General features: G+C 40.9%; 1 protein-coding gene across 11 annotated transcripts in view; it reads right to left on the bottom strand.

Annotated features, from left to right (window-relative positions):
- The window catches only part of CHL1 (cell adhesion molecule L1 like), a 224732-nt gene extending 206412 nt beyond the window's left edge, over positions 1-18320 (bottom strand). For 2 of the 11 annotated variants that reach the window (XM_027522312.1, XM_027522316.1), the window contains exon 1: positions 17681-17773. The gene's annotated coding sequence lies outside the window, so the exon portion shown is untranslated. Of the gene's footprint in view, positions 1-16962; positions 17130-17680; positions 17843-18061 lie in introns of those variants that run through there. The other 9 variants (XM_027522315.1, XM_027522317.1, XM_027522309.1 and 6 more) reach the window with 9 other exon arrangements.
- Positions 18321-18978: the final 658 nt, after the last annotated feature.

Raw genomic sequence — 18978 nt, 5'->3', positions numbered from 1 at the left:
TGGTGATGGACAGGGAGGCCTGGCGTGCTGCGATTCATGGGGTCGCAAAGAGTCGGACACGACTGAGCGACTGAACTGACTGACTGAAGCTGGAAGTAATCTTTCTCTATTTCGACCACACGTCGTCAATACATTCCAATACAATGCAATAGGTCCACTGCATTCCAATACATACATCGGCATTTATGATCCTTTATTTTGCAGTGCACTTATTTATGTACATGTCCCAGCTCTTTAACTGGACTGGAGGTTCATAACATTTCAGGAATGCAAGACACTAGAAAATGCATATATACTCATATTAATAACATTTTATGGGCATGCATTCAGTAGAAACTGTAAGCATCTTCAGGCCACCACTTGTGTCTAACTCATCTTGGAATCTGTCTATCCAATGCTGTAATTTCCACACAGTAAGAACTTCCTAAATTTTCACATAAACACTAAATGCAGAAACGGAAGAGAGAATAGGACTGTGATGAATTTTTCTTAGGGATATTTTTACCCTCTTGGAGTTTGGCTGCAAGTCCTAGAATAGTACTCTCAGTACTGAGAGGATCTTAGAAGGTGGCTTTGGGCATGATGTAAGTGACCATCCTTTGTCTTTTAATCCTTCTGACTACAGAAACCTGAAAGGCTCAAGTAGGTCCTAATACATCATTACCGGCACTTTAACCTTACCAATCTATTTCATAAAGAAGGAACAGGACTGAAGCCCGAGGACTTCAGCAGGCAATAGGATCTTGCTAGAATGTAGTGACCTTGGGCTGTTTTCACTGTATTCACGTTTGTATGCACCTTTCATTATTTCCCCCGGTGGTGTTTCATTGATAGCAATGAAATAAAACTTCCATTTTAAGTCATTGTCTCTATAATGAGCTAGCTAAAAATTTACGTGAATTATGGTAGATGGCACTAAGATAGGACAAAAACTGTGATGATGGTTACATTTCAGCGAGTACAGTCTTAGAGCTGGAGATTATTGAGTGACCTGTAACTTTCAGAAGAAAGGAGAGCAGGAAATGTATTGAGCAGACAGACAGGAGCAGTGAGCTGTTCAGTAACAGGAGAGGGTCTCTAAGGATACAAGAAAGTAGAGGGAATCATGAAAGCCGAGTCCGGCTGGCTGTGGAAAGCAAGTGTGACAGTTACTTGGCGGTTAAAGCAGTGGGGAGCCAGGGGGAGTTTTTAGGAAGTAAGTGACATAGTGGTCAAAGTGACAAGCGAGAAAGGGGATTTTAACTGTGACATTTAGGTCTTAGTGGAGAATGGTGACAATAAAAGGCAGAAATCCTGTGAGAGAAAGGTTGCAGTGGTCTAGTGATTAGAAGACTGAACAAGGAATTTTCCGGAATGGCTCATGAGAAATAAATCTTAGTGTGTCAAGAAGAAAGCTGAAGCGAGTTTTACAGTTGTTTAAGGTAGACAAAGAATACAGAGGACAGAGAATGGCAAACTGCTAAAAGGAGATGAGAGAAAAGATGCCCTCAGCTACAGTAAAAATATATTTTGCTATATCAAAAGAAACCACAGGGAAACCTAGGAGGCTTGTGTTTCAGTAGTTCCAATCTTTTTTTAAAATAGAAACTCATTACAGAAACCTCAGCTTAAACCACCACGACTTTCTGCCATGTGTTTCATTTTTTCCTCAAATCCAAGAGAGCAGAATTTAACATTTATAAGGCTTCAGGTTATATCATCGAAAAATGAAACCTGTTCAGAAAATTTGTATTTCTTAAATAAGGAAACCTTTAATCAGTCACAAATGATTTGTCATTAAAAGACCTTTAAGACAAAATCAGACGACCTGAGTCCAAGTTCTGCATTCACACATATGAGTTTAAGAGTTCCCTTAACTTTCTGAACAGGATGAGTATGTACCTTGTGTAAATAACTAGCTGTTATGAGTATCAAATTAAATGATGTACCTATACAGTGTCTTTCATTCAAAGACAATACACAGCATTACCAGGACAGAATTAAATTCACCATAGCACAGCAGTTTAGGGTTATGTATATTGCACATTGCCTGTTGAAATACTTTTTGAAATATGAAAAATATGGTGCAATACCTTTCAGCAAGACTGCAGGAGAAACACATCGACTCACTTTTATCAGAAGGGTGGGATTCACAGGTACAAGAAAAATGGCATGCGTGGTTTCCAAGCACTTACAGAAAAACGCCATGCTATAGAAGGGAGAATATGATGGAACATTTTGAGAAAATAGAGAAGCATTGAGAACACAAATTGAACCTGCATCAGGCATGGCGGTAGTTGTTCTTTAGCTTCTCTTGGTGAACATCTGAAGAGAAAGAAATATCCCAAGAAAGCTCCCCTGCTGTATCTTCTTCACCTGCTTCTTGTTCTGAGCACAGAAGACATAAGAATAATGGTCCTCGCTACCCATTAGCATCTTCCCATTACAGTCATGCTTCTGAAATTTACAGGTAAAGGAGGCTTGCAGCCAAACGTATAATCATCATTTCAGGCCAAGAAGCCTGCTTCCTTTTCCATCTGTGGCTGTAATGGACAAATAGAAGGAAATGAAGCAGCTCTTTTCTTTCCCTCCTCAAGTCTGGAGGTTTGCACAATCTAAGTAGTCTCCTTGATTCCCGGCATTCCAGTTTCACCTTGGCCCTTATGACTCTGATGAAGAGCCTCCTGGTTCTCCCAAGCCCAAACCACTTCTAAGGTAAAAGGAAAAGGGTAAGGATAAACGTAAGTGCATCAGAGGACACAAGCACCAGATCCCACTAAAGAATCTTTGGCCAAAACTATTCTTGGCCAACTCACCCCTCTTTTCTCTCAGCTCTAGCCTGTCTCCCCAGACAAAACCGTGGGTACTTTCATGGAGCCCACGTTCATCCTCATGTCACACTCCCTTCTCAAAGTCAGGTTTCTTCCTGAGCTTAAGATATTTAGGAAGATATTTAGATATTTAGGAAGACAAGATATTTAGCAAGTGGGGAAGAGAAAGGAGTGTCCACTTGGGACAGAGAATGGTTCTACTTGTTCGTTCCTCATTTTCTTCCACTTTCTAATCAATCATGTATGGAGTAAACAGTGTCACAGTTGGATTGATAATTCTGTTATGAGCATGGCTTTTTACAAAATTTCTTCCTAAACTGTCTACTAGAATCCTCCAGCAATGTAGTTAGAGGAGTCCTCCCTTTGAAAAGGGGTTGGTCTTTGATAGCTTGGGCCAATGGATACCGTGGAAGCGTTGCTACAGGGCTGGACTTTAACAAAACTGATAGTTTTCTAAGTTGAGCTCTTGGAGCCCTGAGCCATCATGTAAAGTCCAACAACCTGTTGGAGAGACCGGTGAAAAGGCCATGTGACTACATGAAAAGGAAAAGGAGACCAGCTGAGCTCAATGCAACTGGCCAAAGCAGGAGACATGCAAGCCAAGCCATCTTGGGGCCACCTGTCCAGCTTAGCCACCATCTGAAAATCACCATGTGACCTCAGTTGTCATGCGGTAGAGCTGAAGAAATCACTCACAAAATAATGAGATTTCATAGAATGCAATTTTAACTTGTTTAAATTATGGCTTAGTTTACTATGTAGCAGTAGATAAATCGGACAATGCCCCTTCACATTTTACAAACTGCTATTAATACATGATCACATTTCTGGATCACCTTTCATCATTGCCCTTCTTAGCTACACATAAGCCTCCAGGTATTTTTCTTCCAAACAATAAGCAGCTTGTATATTTCCCCAATAATCTCATATGCAAAACACATATCTACTGAGTTCTTAAACATATGGTGAATTCCCCATACACAATTCAAAAAAGAAATGATGAAAATAACATGAACTGAATTTCAGAAGTCAATGGAATGGTGATGGTACTTAAAAATCACAGTTTCCCTAAGTGATAGTAATAGTATACAAAAATGCACCATGATTCCCTTGCAGAGGGTGATACGAAATCTCATCTGCAAACAACAGTACCTTGGATAGTTACCAGTGCATTGCTTCTAGAAGGATATCTTGTAAAAGGTTTGGCGGTTTTATCATCGCTGTTTTGTATTTGTATTTAACATTCTTAAGCAGCTGTATCACTAGTTAAGAGGGTTTTGGATGATTTTCAGATAAACGATCTGTACTCCTATAGGTGATACATAAAAATGTTTCTTTGTTTTATCTTAAACTGTATTGTGGTTTCTTACTGACTCAGGACCAGCCATATCCCCATGATCTCTGAGTTGTCTTTTTCTAATCTTTCTATCCTTCTCCCCTGCTGAAGAGATGTTAGCTGTGAATTCTTTTGTCTGTGAATGAATCTGCAACATTTCCTTCATCTGTTCTAACCTGCAATTTACACTTCCTCATCCACTAAAATAACACAATTGAACTTATTGAGATGGTTCTAAATTAAAAGTAAACAGTCACTGAATGAGGCAGGTATTTCCATAATAAAATGTTTGCAGTTGGTGAATTTTTGCAGAGATAAGATTTAGGTTGCTATGATTTTTTTTTTTTTTTCAGTTCTTAGATACTAGCCTAGGATTTAAATACTGGAAGTAGCTATGAGTAAACTCCAAATGAATACCTGTCATTATAGTCATTGATCTCCATTTTCAGTCTTATTTACAGTAGTAAAACAGTATGGATAAAATGAGTGTTTAATATCATTAAATACTGAATGTATCATTCAGTATTTTAGGACATCTACACAGGTCAAAATAAATTGGGATTGAAAGGATTTAATAGCATACATTAATTGCAGAATAATAAATTACTCTGTATAATTCAAGGTCTCCAATTTTATCTTTTAAATATGTATGTACTTGGAGTAGCTGCATAATTACTTCAGTCTTCCTTCCACCTCAGTTTTAGACTGAATTGTGAACAGTGCACACCCTTCTGCCCACCCCATGCACGTATACACTTACAGCCACCCACATAATCTTGTTTCACTTATAGAACTAGTTTTAAATAACCAAGAACAAATTGGAATGCAATCTTCAAACATACTAAAAGCATTGCAAATCCAGCTGAATAAAAATCAAGAATCGGTCTTCCGTTCCTTTCATAGGACACAGAACCAAATGTGCAGCCAAATTATCTTCCCATTAAGGTCACATTCTCATTTTTGTAGGAGAAAATCAAAGGTGTCTACCCCAGAAGCATCCAGTCTGTTAAATCCCATTATTGAAATGAACTTGGGAAATGATGACACACACCTTCCTGTCCCTCCTCATCAGTTCAGAATTTGGAGGGGCAAAGGAAGTGGAACGCATGCTCAATTGGGGCAGTAAATACTAGGCTGTAGGAGACTGTTTTACTGTTAAATACAGTAATGGGTTTTTAATGGCTGCTGTCCAAAGTTACACTGGAGAAAAATGGTTTATTAGTAATAATAATAGCTGGCACTTTTATCTTCAAAGCACTTTACAAATATTAGCTCATTAATCCTCTAACTGCCACTGGGAGGGTGCGTTAATGTTTTTATCCTCAGTTTACAGCTGGTGAGACAGGAAAATAGAAGGTAGAAACCAAGTTTTCAAAAGGAGGTTTTGTGTATGGAGGTCAATTTCCAATTCAAACAACTCATATCAATTTTTATATACAATTGAATGGTATTCACTCTGACGACTGTCATTCCTTTTTTGAGGGGATAGTAATTAAGGTCAAATCCAATTTATTTGAACTTGATTCACATGAGATACACCTGAATTGCTCATTCCTGGTCCTTTAGCACTATTTCAAGCAAATCAATTGTGTTCAGAATCTATTCAGCCCAAATCAATTACATGCAGAAACTTGTATGCATGGAAAAAGGTCTCTTGAGACCCTTTGAAATTTAGCTCCACTGAGAGTTGCTGGAGATCACAATGTGAAACAGGTTCAAGGTCAAATTTAAACACCTTTATTCTGGCTTTCTATTTTTAACCATTCACTCAGATCTCCTTTCCAGAATATACTATATGTCTTAAATTAGTGAACAATAATGAATGACCCAACAGTCTATTAATCCTTCTGGTGTAGTCTGTAGATGGTAAAATTATTATTGGTTTTCTTTCTTTACTTGTCACCAAGGACGATGTTTTCAATTCTTTGCCATTGTACAATGCCTTAAGTATTTTAATTGAATAAATCATTTCCCCACTGTGTCATTAGATGCAATGTAGAGAACAAGTTTACAAATCCTCTGAATTTATAATACAAAAATAAACGCATTTGTTAAGGAGCCAAGTGCTATACTCTAAAGAAGCAGGCATGGATCAAACAAAAGCCTTATAGCAAATTCATTCCATATAGTCCAAGGAAATGGGATCTACTGTCTAGACTAAGCAGAAAGCAAACACATTTCTGCCACTATCTATTACATAAAAAAAGTCTTCTGGAGTCAGTGTTCGAGAATGCTATTTATATTTTGCATATTAAAAAATTAACATTTTTCTAAATACTACATACCCCCAAAATCAAATACCTCTCAAAATTCCCACATATATTGACCATGCCTAGAATAGGGTTGATTTTTCCCTCCAAAGCCTTATCTTCATTGACAGCTGCTAATAAAGACAGTGCCACCATTATGATGGGTGTCATTTTCAAAAACAGCCAGCCTGGGATATGGCATCTGCCTTTGCCAACTATGTCTATCTTAATCTGGAGTGGCAGATACACCTTTGTGGAAATGCCAACCGTGTAATGCAGTTGGTTACATATAATACCCGGATATGAGGGAAATCTATGCATATTGAGATTACAGAGTATCAGAAACATTTCCACCAAGAAATAAAAGATGGTAATGAAGGCAACCAAAACGTTTGGTGAGGGTGAAGGTTGATTTTTACATATATTGGTGCCCAGGACAGAGTTCAGGAGGACTCAGACATCAGACACTTTTATGACATGATTTTGCAGAAAACACAAATGTCTTTCTTTGCCAATGTACCTCCCACACGGGAGTGTCTCACCCACATGGGAGTGTCTCACAGCAAATCTTTGCAACAAGAATTTTAAATCCTCTTTTTAAATGCCGCCACTCCGAGGATTAGCATTCAATATCATTTAATACTTAAGGAGGAGCCCTTAAATATCTACTTTCCATATGACAAAATAATACATAGAAGAGGCAAATCTGGATGGTCCTTGACAAAGACCGTAGTTAGAGAATCCTGCTAATCCCGGGGTGCCGGTACTATGGACATTGCCCAGGTGGGGAATGAAGTCCAAGAGTGAAGAGAATGGGTATGTAATGAACTGAATGTGTGTCTCTTCCAAATTCATATGTTGAAACCCTAATCTCAATGAAAAGCTATTTGGAGGTGTAGCATTTGCAAGGGAATTGGATCATGAGAGTGCTGCCCTCATGAATGTGATCAGTAGCCTTATAAAAGCAATACTGGAGAACTCTTGAACTCTTTTTGTCATTCTCACCAGGAAGGTATAAAGAGAAGTCAGCAGTCTGCAAGTCAGAAGAAGGCTTTCATAAGAACCAGACTATGCTGGAATCCTGATGTCAGGCTTCCAGTCCCCAGAACTGTGACAAACAATTTCTATTGTTTATAAACCTCCCGTTCTGTGGTACTTTGTTACAGTAGTCTTGACTAAGATGGGGTGTTTAGGGGTCTGCTGGACTCAAAGGCAGCACAGTGTCAAGAGTAAAAGAGCTTGAGGCTGGAGATTAGATACTTTTGAGCTGGAATACTACTGGCTTGGCCACTTCCAAGTCATATTGTGTGACCTTGGACAAGGACACCTATTGTCTGTGACACTCCGCATTAAACGAATATTAGCGTAACAGTACTTTCCTCAAAACACTGATGCAGAGATTATAAAATACATCATTAACATTTAGTAATGGACAGGTAATTTAACTGTTTGCCTGGCATAGCCTCAATTCTGTCTCTAGCACAAAGCAGTTACTCAATAAAAGCCTTTAATGATTAGTCACTGTCTCATAGCACATTCAATAAATCAATCATTTAATCAGTCAATGTATAATGGAATTAAGGAACCTATAAAAAAAGTCGAATCTCTTTATATTTGCACAGGGTTATATTCAACCTTCACAGTCCAATTCTCACATCCATACATGACCACTGGAAAAACCATAGCCTTGACTAGACGGACCTTTGTTGGCAAAGTAATGTCTCTGCTTTTGAATATGCTATCTAGGTTGGTCATAACTTTCCTTCCAAGGAGTAGCGTCTTTTAATTTCATGGCTGCAATCACCATCTGCAGTGATTTTGGAGCCCAAAAAAATGTCTGACACTTCCCCATCTATTTCCCATGAAGTGATGGGACCAGATGCCATGATCTTAGTTTTCTGAATGTTGAGCTTTAAGCCAACTTTTTCAGTCTCCTCAAGAGGCTTTTTAGTTCCTCTTCACTTTCTGGCATAAGGGATGGTATCATCTGCATATCTGAGGTTATTGATATTTCTCCTGGCAATCTTGATTCCAGCTTGTGCTTCTTCCAGCCCAGCATTTCTCATGATGTACTCTGCATAGAAGTTAAATAAGCAGGGTGACAATATACAGCCTTGACGTACTCCTTTTCCTATTTGGAACCAGTCTGTTGTTTCATGTCCAGTTCTCATGTATGGATGTGAGAGTTGGACTGTGAAGAAAGCTGAGAGCCAAAGAATTGATGCTCTTGAACTGTGGTGTTGGAGAAGACTCTTGAGAGTCCCTTGGGCTGCAAGGAGATCCAACCAGACCATTCTAAAGGAGATCAGTCCTGGGTGTTCATTGGAAGGACTGATGCTGAGGCTGAAACTCCAGTCCTTTGGCCACCTTATGCGAAGAGTTGACTCATTGGAAAAGACTCTGATGCTGGGAGGGATTGGGGGCAGGAGGAGAAGGGGATGACAGAGGATGAGACGGCTGGATGGCATCACCGACTCGATGGACATGAGTCTGAGTGAACTCTGGGAGTTGGTGATGGACAGGGAGGCCTGGCGTGCTGCAATTCGTGGGGTTGCAAAGAGTCGGACACGACTGAGCGACTGAACTGACTGAACTGAACTGATATTCAACCTTGGACAGAAAACTGGTGAATTTTTCAATATTTCCCCTAGACTCATTGCATTCCCTCAGCTTATATGTTAATTCTTAATTTGCTTTTTTAAAACAAATCAGTTATACAATATTTCTCTTTTCTTTCAAAGAAGGAAATTTAAAAGCTGTAGAGTGTATTATGAACTGAGTTACATATGATGGTATCTGCACTTTCTTTCTGGCTTCACCACTGCCCAGCCCACTATTCAACCTTACTTCAGTATTTTTCCTCTACAAAATAAGCTAACAACTTATTCCGTTTTGTCTGCCCTGTTGTTGAAAAAGTCAAATTAGATATGGGAAAATTCTGTAAAAACCTTAAAGTACTCAAACAATGATTTTTTTTAAACAGAAATATTCAGCAGTAATCTTCTAAATGAATGTAAATGCCGTGTTGAATGTCAGTTCAGTTCAGTTCGGTTCAGTCGCTCAGTCGTGTCAGACTCTGCGTCCCATGAATCGCAGCACGCCAAGCCTCCCTGTCCATCACCAACTCCCAGAGTTCACCCAAACTCATGTGCATGGAATCAGTGATGCCATCCAGCCATCTCATCCTCTGTCATCCCCTTCTCCTCCTGCCCCCAATCCCTCCCAGCATCAGAGTCTTTTCCAATGAGTCAACTCTTCGCATGAGGTGGCCAAAGTACTAGAGTTTCAGCCTCAGCATCATTCCTTCCAATGAACACCCAGGACTGATCTCCTTTAGGATGGACTGGTTGGATCTCCTTGCAGTCCAAGGGACTCTCAAGAGTCTTCTCCAATACCACAGTTCAAAAGCATCAATTCTTCAGCGCTCAGCTTTCTTCACAGTCCAAATCTCACATCTATACATGACCACTGGAAAAACCATAGCCTGACTAGACGGACCTTTGTTGGCAAAGTAAGATCTCTGCTTTTGAATATGCTATCTAGGTTGGTCATAACTTTCCTTCCAAGTTTTGAATGTCAAGGGTCTCAGAAAAGGTCAATACTTGTCTTCCCCTTGAACCTTTGCACAGGAGATGTATTTTTCTTTGAACATATCAATATGTAAGACATCCCATAGTAAGCTGATATCCTGTCACATCACTTTGTTTAGTGGTCTTCAACACAGTAACAAACTAAATTCACAGTCAGCTCTAATAGCAACAAATCATTAAAAATCTCCAAAAATTTCTCACCAATTTACTTTCTATTACTTTGGAAACTATGTTCCTTAGCCAGGGTAAATACAAATTTCTGGTATCAGGATGCTACCAATATATCCCTGATTTAGTTTCTCATCCTCTTTATCCTGATAACACTGCATCACAGAGGGGGAGCCCTTCAGAGATCCAAATATCCAGGTCACAATGACTTTAGGCTATCAGAGTATTATCTGAGGGTATCTCCACTTCTTGGGCACATCTATAATTCCTAGAGTTAAAATCACCACTTACAGCAAAGCTTCTATTAGGGAGGAACCTCTGCTAAAAATGCAAACCTGTTACCAAAGAAGCTAGAATCCATTGTTTGCCTTATTCACTGTGCTTTACAGCTTTCTCTTGGAAGGCAGAGATAATTCAAGGGAAAGGGCAAGTTTGTTTTGAAGTTTGAAGCTTCAACTGAAACCCACTTCTGGCCATGAACATGCCCACCTGGGGCAATGAAGGAGGATCAGAGGAAGGAATAACAAAGGGGAAGGGAAAATGATGGCCTCGAATGCAAATTTCAGGATTCTCCCTTTTGTCCAGCTTTCGGCAGTTTGGGTTTTCTTCTTCCCCCTTATACAAGTTCTATAATTTGTGAAGTCTTCAGGGTGTGCTGGATATTCCTCAGTAGCTCTCCAGATTTATATTTACTCTGCACCTTCCTCCAGGCTGCTCTGTGCAGAGGGAACCAACTGCAGCAGATCACTTGGACCAGGCTCCTTCGTCCTCTGACTGCTGATGGGTACAGCCACTGGGAGGAAGAAGCAAGAGATCTTGGGGTAGGAGGAGACCGGTGTCCTGCGACTTGACAATGGCTGTTTCTATAAAACCACAGGTTCTGTCTGCAACCTTCCCCAGAGCTATGGCTCCCATCTTTCAGTAACTTCTTTCTCCTGTCTTCCCTCTAGACTAAGGGCAGTAATAAATAGCCCAGGGTTGCCTCAGCAGCCTTTCCTTGTTGGCTTCCCTCAACTCTGCCCCAAAAGATGTGGTTGGTTTCTTCTTTAAATTCCCTTCAATTGTCCCATATGAGTACCACTTACATACAAGGGGAAAAAAATCAAGTGAAAGCAAGAGAGTGCCAACTTTTACCCAGAGGAGATTAAAAAAACTCTGGGTCCTTTAACACTGCCAAGAGAACATGCTACCCTGTTCCTGTGGATGGCACTCTGCCACCAGAGCATTCAAGTCCAATACTGCAAGATCATCACGTTTCTCAAGATGAGTCAGAAATATGAATTTTATGTGAAATCCCTGGTTTTAAAATATTGACTTAAGTATTTTCTAAATATGTCTTAGGCCAAAGAAAACACATATGTAGGCTGGGTTCAGTCCAAGGGACATAGGGCTGGATCTTAAATAACTATGGTGCCTCTTAAAAAAAAAAAATCTGCTTTTCGTTATAATGCAAAATTATATCAAGAAACATAGAAATTATCATCTATACAACTCTTTCCTACACAATTAATTAATCTAAAAACAATAACTTTCTCTCCCTCATTTGAAATTTCATAGCAAAAACAGAACTATCTGGAACCCAAAAGTGACAAGAATCTTGATATCTAGGATTGTTCTAAATGTATGAATCTAATCAAATCACATAGTTTCTGCATGGCTCTCTCCATTCATCTGCAAAATCAGGATAATGACTTTTTCCCTACCATCTTCACAGGGACATTCGGCTGAAAAATGAAATAATACATAGTAAATGAAAAGCACATTTAAGCTCTTCAGAGAATAAAGTGCTGTATAAACCAACGGGATTACTAAGAAAAACCTCAGAGGTTAGTCAGAGCTTTTCTTCTTTTCCAACCACATTTCATGATGCCAAGGTAACTGTAAGTCAACGCCGCAGGCCAGCACAATGTTATAGAAGACGTCTCCAAATCTAAGGTGGTGGTTCTCAACTCCGGCATTACTATTTCACCGGAGTTTTTCAAAAATCCACATGCCTGGTCACCACTTCCAAGAATTCTTACTGAATTTATCTGGCTTGGCAGTTTTTAAAAAGTTCTCTAGATGATTCTCATTTCAGTCAAGCCTGAAAACTACTATCCAGGATTTTTCAAACGTGAAACAATCACTATCTGCATATGTACATCTAATTGATGTAATAAACAAAGTTCCAAGATTTTAACAGTAACATAATGTGCAGTGCCATGCTGTGCTGATAGCGCAGTTGTGTCTGTTTCTTTGCCCGCCAGGCTCCTCTGTCCATGGGGATTCTCCAGGCAAGAATACTAGAGTGGGTTGCCATGCCCTCTTCCAGGGCATCTTCCCAATCAGCTGAGCCACCAATAAGTTCACACTTATTCATATACATAGACACACTCGTGTCTATCTTTTATCCATTCACACACTGAGCATGGAATAAAAATTATTATAATAAGAAGCCAGAATTTATTGAGTGCTTAATGCATTCTAGTAAGTTGGCTACCTAGATTGCTGCATATAACACTCAGTCACTAAGCCGTGTCCAAATCTGTGCAACCTCATGAACTGCAGCATGCCAGGCTCCTCTGTCCTCCACTATCTCCTGAGTTTGTTCAGTTTCATGTCCACTGAGTCAGTGATGCCATCTACCATCTCATTCTCTGCCACTCCCTTTTCTTTTTGCCTTCCCAGCATCACGGTCTTTCCAATGAGTTGGCCCTTCACATCATGTGGCCAAAATATTGGAGTTTAATGAATATTCAGAGTTGATTTCCTTTAGGACTGACTGGTTTGGGTATAGATAGTGCTCCACATCTCCATAGACGAAATCCGTTTTAGGGAGGTTAAAATGACTTACTCAGGACCATGCATTGAGGAATTAACAGAACTGGACTGGGAACCCTGGCAGCCTGACTCTTACAGCCATGATATTTATGTAATAACTACCACACCCTGTTTGCTTCCCACTGTGACAGAACCTGTAGTGTTTAAAAGATAAGTGAAATGAAGCCTGTGGCCTCAAAAAGATTCTGCCATCTGATACGGGAATTGTGATGCAGACTAAACTTCACAGGTTAAACAGGAAAATAGTACATTATCGTTCCTGGAATGAGGGAGAGGTGGATTGGAAAATGGGCAATGCCTGGCTTTACTAAGCTTCTACTTCACAACTACAGAGGAAATGAGATGTACTCAGACATCCGAAGAGAGAATGTAATAAGACCACCAGGCAAAAAAAACACCTGGTCAAAGAACAGACTGCATTTATATATTAGCCATTCAGCACATTTATTATTATCACCTCCTGGTATCACTTGGATTGAATGTTTATGCCTCTCTAAATTTACCAAATTATCATCTCAACCAACAAACCACAACTTTTGAAGAATTCACCACAGTTCAAAATTTATTTCTGATTCTTACTGAAAAACTGTACACAAACCCAACTGTAACACACATGTACACACACACACACACACACACACACACACACTCTTAATGTGATTTCCAAAGAGGTAAACAAGTTGCAATTTTTGGTAGTAATAAACTCATGTGAAAATTAAGTAAAAATTTTTAGAAAAATTTTAATAACTGAAAACAGAATATTCTTTCTCTTTGTACTTGTATTATCTAAACACAATGGGAATGTAAGCAAGACCATTTTTTTATCCACAATACATAAAATCTCAATTAGTTATGGTCTATTTGTGCACTGACTAAAAACATTCGTTAACAAAACAGAATTTTCTAGTTTACTGGATAAATATACCAGGAGAAATTGCAGAATAATGTTAGGTTGCCAAGCAACCGCTGCTCTACTCCCTCATTCATCAAGCTTCTTATCCCAGTGCTAGAGAATTCCAACCAATTTGTTTCTTGGGAAAATTATAGTGACTTTCAGTAACACAATAACACTTTTATTCTCAGAAGATAAACTTAGATGTTCTTTTGATCAAAGGGATGTGTTAATTCATTACTCTCTACATGGTGCTAATGAGAAAGCTATAATTAACCAACTACACTATTGCAATGCACATAAAATAAACTGCAGTAATTAGAAATGTTTAAGGTGTTAACCAGCCTCCAAAATTAGAAAATACAGAATCTTTCCCCCAATAAAGATGCAGAGAAAAGAGAAATCACCACAGCTAATTAAACTGAGAATTGTTTCCATTCCCTACCCCATCTCCTCCCCAAAAGTGGGAGAGGCACAGGATCGCCAAAATGTGAGAGATTTCATTTTAAAAGCAGAGAAAATGGCTCAGTGCCAAAATTTACCTGTAGGTAGACATAAATGCTGGAGAATAATGTAATCTTTTCTTTGAAAGAATGCTTAGCACAATATTTTTCCAGGAATGAATAGAAAGAATATTATGCTTTCACTCATTAGCTGTGTTAACTTAGCATATTGTATGTAAATCACCATAATAATTGCATTCTCTTCAGACTGAATTAGTTAGTTAGAATGAAGCTGTAATCAAAATGTTCATAATTGAAAATATAGTATTCTTGGTCTCGTTTTGAAAAAATAACAAGGAACACTGATTGAATCAAATAATACAGTACATCACTGAAAATAGCCTTGGTATAGAGATACATTGTTTCTCTAGATTATACCTTAGCATGTCAATTAGCTCCCCAAATCTGGATTTGTCATGGTTTTTTACTGTTACCCTTTGTCTTCAGCCTAACTTCAGCTTTCCATGTGCAAAATCTAAGATTGACTTTTTAGATTTTAGATTTTTTTTTAGGGAAAATATAAATAGTAAAAAGCTAAATTTTGTTTCTAAAACGTATTAGACTCTATGGCACTGCTGGCTGTCATAAATCAAAGGGCAAAATAATTTCCAATAAATGGAACATTTAATGCCAATGCTCCTGGGAAAGAATATGTAAATGATCACATGAATTTCAGGCAAGCTGTCACAGTAATTCCTCAAGGTACCCTTTAAAGATGACATATTCACTGTGAAGAAGGGGGCATTGGTTGTCTTGCAAAAGTCAAACTTGAAGCAATACTCTACTATATGAACTGATACAGGGCTTCCTGACATTCATTTCTTCAAATCTGATGCCATTAGCCACCCTCTATTACTTAATTTTCTTTTATGAGATAAAAATTGGTAGAATCTCAAATCTGCCTTAAATCATTACTTTTACTTAGATTTCCCCATAAAAAATGAGTCTGTCTAAAATATTTTGAAAAGCAAATTTGGGTCAAACAACCTTCAGTCTTCAAAGATTTCAGAAGCTAATTATAAAAACCAAGCTCCAATCCAGCAAATATTTTCCTAGGTGAGGTCTATTTTGTAAATGTCATAAGGAGCTTTATGATGGTGACATCTGTCTGGTGTCACTTGCTTCAGAGCCATCAAAATATGTCAATATTCTAAAAAGCAAGTAATTTTTAAATGAATTTAATACTAGTTCATTTAATGACATGAATTCACTTTAAGGTAATAAATATATTATGTGCAATATCAAATTCTAGCAGACCTGTAATTAGGTAAAGGGGATATATAACTTACTCATTACTGGATATGTTGGAGCACCTGTACAACCAAGAGCAGTAATAAACATCCATAGCCTTTTCTTTAAAGGAAAGGACCCATAAGGTGCAACAGAGAACAATCTGGAAAACATACATTAATCATCACAGTCCCAAACTTCTGCAGTGAAGAGTAGAAACATGCCTGGAAAGAGATTTTAATGAACTGTCCTAGCCAGTATTCTTACTTGCCCAGAAATAACTATTTGTTTCCATTTATTCACTGACAATATTCAAGAGTTTGTGAGAAATGGTTATACACTATGTGCTCTGCCATTACTGGAGGGACATCCACAGCAGTACTTTTAAGGCCATAAAATAGAAATCTCCATTAACCAAGTTAAATTTTGAAAGTCACAGGGTGATCCATCCTAAAAATAATGAAATTAAGACAAAGCCAACTGCAACATTAGCAGATGAGAGAGGAAACATTTTTACACAAAAAGCAGTAAAGTCAACAATCTTTTGTTCTCTTATTACTAAAAGTTTCCCTAAATAGCTTTCTAAGCTTCTTTCTCCAACCCGGTTGGTTAATTTATGTCTTCCAATCTTCTGGAAATCAAAGCTTTGTAGAAGATGAACTGGACAGTAATACTAATGTCAATCGACGGTCTCCAAAATTAGAAATCAGTATTTTGCCTTCAGTAAAAACGCAGAGAAAAGAGAAGACGCCCTATCTACTTAAATTGAGGATTAATTTATAGTAACAGAAACGGGGTCAGCAACCATAACTTTAGTGTTGATTACACAGCAGACGCTGAGCTAAACTGTTTACTGGAATTATCTTACTCCACTTGCTCAAAAACCAGAAAAGGAAGGTATTGATACTATCCCTATTATTTAAAAGGGGAAACTGAGGCATGGGGTAAACGACTCGTCCAAAACCACACATCTCAGACCTATGAACCCACGTAAGCGCGGCGAGAGACTCTGCCTTGCACGAGCCCAGGTGGCTCACCAGTTGCCCACCTCCGCGCGCACGCGCATACGTGCCCCCCACCTCGGGCGTTCCGTGAGCGCGCCATCGCGCACGCGCATGCCCTGGCACCACTTGCCAGCTCTGGGGGCTCTTTGGGAGCCCCCCACCCACCCCGGCGGAGCTAACTCCGGCGCCACTCGCGTTTGGCTGAACCTGAGTCTTTCTCCGCGCCTTGTCGCCCTGCTGTGTCACTACACACCTGCCTTCAGTAGCTCAACTCCTACCCCTTCGCCGCCCGCCCTTCGGCTGACAGCCTGACCACCCAACCCCGCGCTCGCCCCAGGATGCGACTCGGGGTGTGGGTACCTGAGCCCTCGCGGTGGCGGCTTCTTCAGCCCCTGGCTTTTGGCAGGAATTCCTCAGTCCTGCTCCCGGATGAGAAAGTGAGGCTCGCAGTGAGCAAGAGGAGTGGGAATGAAGGGGCTGGCTGGCGTTCCCCAGCCTCCCGGCTCCAGTCCTTGCTCTCCAGATTAATCACTTTCTCCCTGCTCCCCCCAACCCCCACGCACACTCTCACTCAAAAAAAGAAGGGAGGGAGAAAGGCACAAAGAGGAAGAAGGGACCATCCGTGACTGGCATCTCTAGCTCCCCCAGCTCCGCTACCAGGGAGCCATGGCAACCACGCCCCCGACCTGCCCCCTCCTACCCTCGGTGGTCTGGGGAGGTGGAGCCCCTAACCTTCCCGGTTTTCTCGTCCCCAACCCCCGCCCCACCAACCCAGGTGTCCAAAACCTCCCTTTTCAAGCTGACGGCGCGTATCAAACCTCACTGGCATGTGTAATCATCCCCTGAGAATGGGAGCAAGACAGTGGGGCGGCTGTGTTGGCGAAAGAGAACTGAGCCCTACGACCCAAGAGATGGTAGGGGGCAGGAAGGAGTCATGCCAGGACTAACCTTCAAACCCAGCTGGACTTAGCAGCCCCCACCCGGGTGAGGCTGGAATCTCCAGGAGGGTCTGGAATCCCCTCCAGAGAGACGCAAGAGATGCAGGTAAGGGAGGCTGGAGAAAAGACAGTCAACCTACCTACCCATGACCAGGAGGAGAAAGTGGGAGCTGGAGGATTCGAGGAGCCGCTTTACTCCGTCCGACCGACCAGAACCTCCTGAATCCAGCCTCAGCCACCAGGGGGCGGGGCTGGGAAAGGGGGTGTCTCTAACTGGCCGAAGGCTGAGGGAACCTCGGACCACCCTACTTTGTGCAATGACGGAGCCCTGACTACGCACCATCACCGACCCACCATGGGTTGACTCCCTCCCGGCTGGAGCAAACCCATTATCCTCCTTCGGTCTCGCTCAGAGTTGGGGAACTCCCCGGGGCTAACAAGACATAAGCACATTAACCACCGCCCCCACCCCCTACCCCCCGCACACCTGAGTCGCCCCCAGTACCAGATCCTTTCTGTACCTTCCTTCGAGGAAACCGCTCCTTCAAGCTGGCTTGGAGCGGGAGAAGGGCGAGGAAGTCCAGCAGCTCCGGCGGATGCACGGGAGTTTCTCGCCGGCAGCTCCCAGCCGATCTGCACGCGGGTCTGCCCGCGGAGAGGCTGCCGCGCCCCTCCCACCGCCGGCAGTGGCCGCGAGGACGCGGACCTGTTCTGGCTTGCTCTCGGATCCACACCCTCCCCGCAGAGGGAGGCTCGCGCAGCTCCTCTCTGCGGTGGTTCTGCCCACCCACCCCACACCCACGCCGCTTATTCCCCCTCCCTTTCCTCGATCCCTTGGGACAGCGAGAGTTACAGGCTTAAGACTTTTATTTCACGGTGAAAAGCAAGGGACGAAGCCCAAACTTTGTTCGCCATTTTCTACGTCTATGGTTAAAAGAGGTAGGATCGTTGCCCCTTTTATCTACAAAAGAGAAATTTTAAAGTCCGTCTGCCTCCTGATAGCTCCACTCCGTACGTATTCCAGACACAGGTCGCCAGTCTGGTTTTCTCCCAGAGCTGCATGTTGGAGGGGTGTGGTGCCATGGACCTATTTAATTTTTTTGTTTGTTTTCCTTTTTGCTCTCATTACTCATTTAGAGGCGTGATGAGGCTTGCTATTTAATTCACAAATGATGCTACTTCCGCAAACTGGCAAATTATTGGTATTTGAATGTATGCACCTTCTTCTATTATCATTTTTTAATCGTCCTATTGACTTATGATCAATAATTTTATCATATTGTTCCCTAACATTTTTTCCTACTTATTCTGTATTAATTCACTAATGAATTAATCAATTATAAAATAGAAAAAAGTCTTGGGTGCTTATTTCCACTACAAAAGGCCACTTCTGTTGCCTTAGCAATTCCCCCCAAAAATGCAATTTTTATTTGAAGAT

The sequence above is a fragment of the Bos indicus x Bos taurus genome, chromosome 22, assembly GCF_003369695.1.
Source record: "Bos indicus x Bos taurus breed Angus x Brahman F1 hybrid chromosome 22, Bos_hybrid_MaternalHap_v2.0, whole genome shotgun sequence".
In the NCBI taxonomy this organism is placed as follows: domain Eukaryota; kingdom Metazoa; phylum Chordata; class Mammalia; order Artiodactyla; family Bovidae; genus Bos; species Bos indicus x Bos taurus.
This window is presented reverse-complemented; position numbering and strand designations above follow the sequence as displayed.